Source organism: Lytechinus pictus, chromosome 3, assembly GCF_037042905.1.
Source record: "Lytechinus pictus isolate F3 Inbred chromosome 3, Lp3.0, whole genome shotgun sequence".
Taxonomy (NCBI): Eukaryota; Metazoa; Echinodermata; class Echinoidea; order Temnopleuroida; family Toxopneustidae; genus Lytechinus; species Lytechinus pictus.
In genome coordinates this window covers 16,970,639-16,976,638 of record NC_087247.1, presented here as the reverse complement: position 1 = coordinate 16,976,638, position 6,000 = coordinate 16,970,639, and positions in this window count along the sequence as shown.

Genomic DNA, 6,000 nt, shown 5'->3' with positions numbered 1-6,000 from the left:
GTAACTGAAAGCAGTCCTTAACAGGTCCCTTTTCGATAATGCTAGAACAGTTAATACAAATTTCTGCTCGTGCTTGGCGTTTGCAGTAACCATCTAGTTACATACGAATCTTGTTCAGGATCACACATACCATTGCCCATAATATTTTTTAAAAAATCGCTCGCGCTTCGCGCTCACACTTTTTATAAGGCTAATGAGATTATTTCATGTTTATGTTGTTTTATAAGAATAAAACTAAGAAGTGACTGATCGGGGAAAACATAGGTGAAAATAATTTCGGGCCCCGTCCCCTATTGGCGAAAGTCCGATCCGCTCTTGTGACACATACACACACACCGGAAAAAAATGGCCGGTGCCCCCCCCCCCTGAAAAAGCAAGGACCCCCCAGTGCCCCCCCCCCAGGGAAAAAAATCCTAGCTACGCCACTGCAGTGCATGGAACGTATTCTAACGTCAGGCACAAACTAACGTCAGTGATCTTGATCCCCGTCTTCACCCCAAATTAAGGATTTCTTAGCTGAAAAAATTTTGACAAGCAAAAAAAAAGATCTTCACGTTCAAAAGAGGGCACATAAGTCTTTTTTGGTTGCATTTTGACATTACAAATTATTAATTTGGCTTCTCAACGGGGGGGGGGGGGCCTGTCCCCTGGATCAGTTGTAAATCGTCAGGGGGCAGTCTGCCCCCCCCCCTTGGCACACTAGTTGTTCCATGCTGATACAGCGTAGATCAGAGTCTAGATCTAGAGACTAGACTAGAACTAAGATATTTTTTTTTTTTAGAGCTAGGACTGGTTCTGTATACGGACTAGACATATTAAACCATGGTAAATAAAATCAAACGTAAATTTCGGAATTTAACGGTCCGAAGTTAACCATGGCATTAGTCGGCTATTACTATTAGTATTAGGCATTAGACAGGTCCAGATTTGAGGTAAAGTTAATGCGCTAGCCTAAGCTAGCCCTAGCCTAGCACATGTCTTGCCATTAATGGCAGCTAGATTGATAAGTGTTTAAGAATTGGATATATATATATATAGATCTAAGCCTGTAAGGCCTATGTAACTATGTAAGGGTACCGGTAAGTTGACGATGCTAATTCATTCTGAGCAACTGAACGTGAATGCTTACGACCGGCACTGGTCGAGGCAAAGTCCACGCGCATGCGTACTCTTAATCCGAAGACGCAAGTCATGAATATTCATATGTTGGTCCAGAACTCGGTGGGAAAAATAATTTCGCCGCCGGCGGGCCACTTCCATTGACGAGTGGATACCATGCGCGACCACGGGGTTTTGAAAAGCACCCTAAACACGTATTTTCCATATTCTGAAAATGCACCCCTTAACAAGTATTGGCGTGTGAAACCCTACCCTTAACAATTTGGAAACAAATACTATTGGCAAGAATTCCCAGAATTGAGCCCCTAAACAAGTACAGCGATGTATTTTCCATATTCTGAAAATGCACCCCTGAACAAGTATTGGAAAAAAAACGATACTTTCGGCAAGTATTCCCTGAAATGAACCCCTAAACAAGTACAGCGATATTTTATTGTTATGTCACGGGTCCGTTGGTCGTCGGTTGTACCTTTACACACCATTATTTTGGTTTAGTACGACCCCACCTTCCACACCTCGCGCAAATCGGACTCTAAACACGTAGTGTTGGGGAAAAAAGGACATCCTTTATAAAACATTTTGATTTTGTTTTATCATCCCCGCATATTTGACCCTAAACACGTATATTTTTCCTAGCAAAAAAGATACCCTTTTAAAAATATTTTTGTGTTTTTGACACCCTTATCACGTTACGTACGTAACGTGCCCTATCTTGAAAAAGACATCCTTTTTACGTGTTTTGTTGGTCGCGCATGGTATCCACTCGTCAATGTAAGTGCCCCCCCCCCCCCCCCGGGCCTCCATGCTCATAAACATATTTCACGATTTTTTTTTCTCGGAAACTGTTACAAATAGATGGATGGAGAAAGAAAAAAAAACCTCTAGGATACCAATAGAAAGAATAACATTTTCATGCATGGTTAAATGATTTTAGGCATGACATTATCTTTTTGAAATTTACTTATTCCCGCAACCAAGGATCTACTACAATGATGCATGCCGCAAACAAGCGCATGCATGCCTCTTTCATTTCACCACCATTAAAAATTTCACTCTATTTTTGTTAGTTTTCCTTATTCAAGTTAATTATGTAAAAAAAGGAGAATTTAAATTTAAAAGATTGTATAAAAGAGGTATAACCATGGAAACCGATAAGAGTCCTGAAAATTGTCAATTTTTTCAGGTCTATTTAAATTTAAAAAAATTCAGCTCGCAAATTGCGCTCGCATTATTGATATAGTCCTTGTAAAACCTAGTCTTGAAGAAAAAAAGCTAACAGCTTACATTTGAAAAATAACTGTAAGAATGAAAAAGAAATGAGAATTAACATTTTAAAAAGTTTATAAAACGGATAAGAGTACTCAAAATGGCTCATTTTCAGGTAATTTTCTGGAAATTTTTTCAGCTCGCTTCGCGCTTGCATTATTGATATAGTCCTTAAAAGTACCTCGTTTTGTAGAAATAAAGTTGTCGATCATAAAATTTGGTCTTAAAAGGGGTTGGGAGGCCATGGACACACAAAAAGTTTCATTGAAAAGAAAGGAGAAAAGAAAGAAATGAAAGTAAAAAGGGTGATATGAGATATATATTTCAAAATATGTCAAAATCTATTTAAAAAAATAGATTTTGTGTTAAAGTGGTCAATTTTTTGCTCGCTCGCTTTCTCGTAGCTCTCTTTGAAGGGATGCTCCGGGTGAATTTATTAATGTCTAAATAAATAGAGTAAAATTCACAAAGTATGATGCTGAAAATTTGATCCAAATCGGAATAACGAAGTTATTGAATTATTATTCCGGTGAACAAATGGCAGATTTATAGGCATGTCTTCGTGAGGTGGGCTGATGATGTCATAATTATATCCCCACTTCATTTGTTCTTTTGTATTTTGTTGAATGGAATTAGGTTTATTCAGAATTTTTCTACCAAGAACTAAAACAATTGGATTGACAACTGATTAAGTGCATTAGTTATTTCTTGCTGCAACTTATTTCATCATAATGGTGACACATTATTTACACATGAAAAAATAGTGACACGACATAATGCTCCTGCGACTATAGCTCCGGTCTTAACATCTCAAAAAGGCATAAGATTAGAGTTAGGATTGTAATTTTTGGTTCAGAATGATATAAAGATTAAGATTAGGGTTTACTTAGTTTTGGAGGTTAGGTTTTTTTGTTATGATTTCATGTACATGTGATAACATATAAGAAAAAGGAAAGTGGGTATGTGACATCATCAGCCAACTTAATGAATTTTCAGGAAGACATGCCTAGAAATTGCTGTTTCACCTGAATAATGCAAATCTTAAATTTCAATAACTTCGTTATTTTTTATCCGATTTGATGAAATATTCAGCATTTTGCTTTGTGAATTTTACTCTTTTTATAAATATCTTCAGCTCGGAGTATCCCTTTACAACCGCGTAGCCAGGATTTCATTTTGGAGGGGGCGGTAAATGCACGCGAAGCGTGCCAACACTTACAGAGCGCGCGAAGCGCGCTCCCTAGGGGGTGGGTGCAGGGAGGGGGAGTTTCCCCCTCCCTCGCGAAGTGCGAAGCTTTCGGTGTTTCATAAATTAAAATAAAAAGGAGCCGCCTCCCTTGTCTCTAGTATCTATATCAGCTCCAATTCATTTGAATATATTGTGATTTTGAACCTTGTTTTCAAAAGTGATTGTAAAACGAACAAAAAAGGGATAAAATGGAGGAAATTAAAATAATATTAATAATTTTTTTTTGCAAAGGAAATGGTCCCGAGAAAAGGTTATTTTCAAGTTATATTGAATACTTCCCTTGGAAAGATCAGATTTGATTACAAACAATTTAGCGACAGTGCATATCCTAACTCGCAAAACAGAGGAGAAGGATATATGCCGGGAGGAAGATATTCCTCCCCGCGCAGAGCAATGAAACTCTGAAATTTCAAAGGGCAGACGTTTCATCAAATGCAGATATCTCTAATACCCCCATCAGCTCTAATTCAATTAATTTTCTAAGATTATTGAACTTCATTACAAGGAAAATAGTGCGCAAAAAGTTGAAACTTCTGTGATTATTGAAAGTATATAAAACAGGATGATGTATAATTTCTTTCACTTATCCCGATGCGCTTCACTTTGAATGATAAAGAAACGTGTCATTCAAAATTTCAAACTGAGGGCGCAAAACGGGACAGGAGATGAATGTGCAGGGAAATGACATGAAGTTGAATAGAATTGGATAAAAAAACATTGTACTTTTTTTTTATTTAATACGACACGAATTTTATACCTTCCTCTTTTTAAATTAGGAACCTGTTTGCCCCCAAATTATGGTTGTGTAGTAATGAGCTGAAAAAGCTGGATAAGTTGCCTATATGGAGGTGACGGCAGAAAATGAGATAAAGATTTTACCCGCCCGGAGCCGACCCGATCAGAAGTTGCGCGATCAATTAAAAAAAAAGATAAATTCATATACTTCGGCCTAACCTTACTCTAATTCCATGCCCTAATGTATACATTTGAACTTTAACTGGCAAGAAACACATTATAGCTGAGGTGAAAAAACAGGGTTAGAGAAAGGGGAGGGAAACAAAGGAGAACTGCAACATTGTCATTTAACCGCGCGCAGCGCGGAAGCAAAATTCATATATATAAATTTAGAGCAAGAGTCACGGAGTTTCTTTTTTTGAGAAAAAAAATAAAGAATAAAAAGAAAAACCCACAAAGCTATACCTTTCCTCCCTTCGCTTTTCCTTTTCTCCTCTCCCTTTTCCCTTATTTTTTTTCTTTTTGGGGACGTTTTTTTTTTTTGGGGGGGGGGGGCGACCGCCCCCCCTGGCTACGCGCCTGTCCCTTTAATATAACCTAGGTCAAATCATGTATCAGTTATACAATACTAATTTATGTTACCATTTTCTTCATTTTACAAAAACGAAACTCACATATTATATCCCACAAGTCAAACCATAGAGCTATCTCTTAATAGCTCCATGGTCAAACTGATAAGTTTCATCGTCCACTATATACCCCGGACCATCCTTCCAAAATCAATTTTTACTTTTGAACTTTTGAAGGCCCTAGACTCTGGGGAACATTTAACAATAACACCAAAGAATATCCAAGCCTAAACTGGTTAAAATTTAAGTTTAAAAAGTTTCTCCAAGACAATCACTGATTTGAATACTTTGTAATCTAACATGAATACCATTATACTTACACTTCTTCATCTATTTCGTTCTCCTGTTGATCAGCGAGGTCCATTTGTGAGTACCGGGGCTAGATTCTCTCTCTCTTCCTGATTTCCTTTTCTATTTTCATCTTCCCCCTATTTCTTAAGGGGTTTATGCTTAAGTTTTTGTTATAATTTTCATATACTATATATGTATCTTCAAGGATGTTTTTATTATAGTCCAGTCAATCTAGCCAGAATAGGGGGGTAACCCACCACTAATTGCAACACGAGATATTCCACTGAAATGCTTTCCAGGAAGGTCCCCTAAACAACATACTAAAAGTCCCAAGAAATCCAAGCAGTGGAAATTTATTACATTTGCATATTATGCAAATTAGCCATGAAAAATTAGAAAAAGAAGGGAAATAATCCAAAGATTACAAATTAAATGTCCAAAATAATTTGATTTGAATGGAAATTCATGATAAATAACTGAATTCAATGTTTTCAATCAAAAGTGCAAAAATTTCTACCTCATTTGCATATTATGCAAATAAGCATCCTTATATGGAAAAAAATGTCAAGATATTGTGATTTTTCTCATATAGACTGCTTGAAAACATTTCATTAATGTTGACATTAATATGCTAATATATCACTAAGCATGATAATTCATCCCAATGCCTGAAAATTAATTTGCATATTATGCAAATTAGCCATTTAAAAA